Genomic DNA, 1,266 nt, shown 5'->3' with positions numbered 1-1,266 from the left:
CTCCAGTAAAATGTCAATAAATTCGCTAGGCGAGCTGCTGGCGAAGGTGGTAGCGAGTTCGTTCTGTTTTGGTGAAAAGCGCAGCCAGCACTCACTCGCTAGGCGAGGCTCTAGCGACTCCCCAGCGAGCATTCCAATAGCAAAACCTCTCAACCTCGCTGGGGCGAAGGTTGAAGCGTGTCCTTCGCTAGGCGAAGGTTTGTTCGCTAGGCGAACATGACAGTCTGAGATAGACTGTGTCTCTGGGCGCAGGTGCCTCAGGTGCCTCAATTAGACCCTCGCTAGGCGAGCCATTCTGCTCGCCTAGCGAGCATGACAGCCCAGTATAGCTCTATAAGTAGCAAGTGCCACTTTTTAGAGCCATACCTTAGTTTTACCTAATTTTTGCACTTTTGTACTTTCTTAGAGATATTTTACAGCATTGTTCTTGGGAGATTTTATGCCCTAGATTTCTTTTCTCTTCATCTTGTAACCATCTTTTACAAAAAGAAGGTGGATTCCCATCCAATCTCGATTATCCAACTTGGATGTTGATCAACCTTCTTCCGAAACTTGCCGACCAAGCTACCATGAAAATGAGTAGCTAAGTCATCCATTTGTCAAGGTTAGATGTAGGTGATTACTAGCTTTGTGTGTAAATGTAAGGATCTTCATGTGTAAACTCTTTAATGGTGAATATATGATGAAAACTTTGTTTCTATTTAAAACTCTTTGTGTTGGTTTATGATCGAGAGATATTTACCAACTCTTGACCTAGGTTTTCATCTAATCTTGTTTGTTAGCTAGAGATAGTAATGAATGATTTTGTTCACCATAAGGTTGAACCAAAAAGTTGTCATTTTGATAGATTGTGTTCGAGAGAAACAATGGATCAAAATGGGAAAACTCACAATGTGTGTTCGAGAGAAACATATTGGGAGGACTTTGTGAAATGATTTATCATCTAAAGGAGTTTATAAGATTGTTGACCGAACAAATACATGCAAAGTGATCATCGAACCCTAACTTTGGCAATATTTCTCATTTATTCAAACCAAAACTTTTACCGCAATTTACTACCTTTTTATGCAAGATAAAGTGACAACCAACCAAAACCCTATTGTTACATTGAGTTAGAATTAATACAACCATCGAACGGCGGTGATATCTTACAATCCCTGTGGATACGATAACAAAAACCCGACACGTAAATTTACAACTAACACAAATCAACATTCAAAAAAACGTCACTTATCTCAACTCAACAATTATGGCCGAAACATTGCT

This window comes from Lathyrus oleraceus, chromosome 7 (genome assembly GCF_024323335.1).
Source record: "Lathyrus oleraceus cultivar Zhongwan6 chromosome 7, CAAS_Psat_ZW6_1.0, whole genome shotgun sequence".
In the NCBI taxonomy this organism is placed as follows: Eukaryota; Viridiplantae; Streptophyta; class Magnoliopsida; order Fabales; family Fabaceae; genus Lathyrus; species Lathyrus oleraceus.
Note: the sequence above shows the minus strand (reverse complement) of the source record.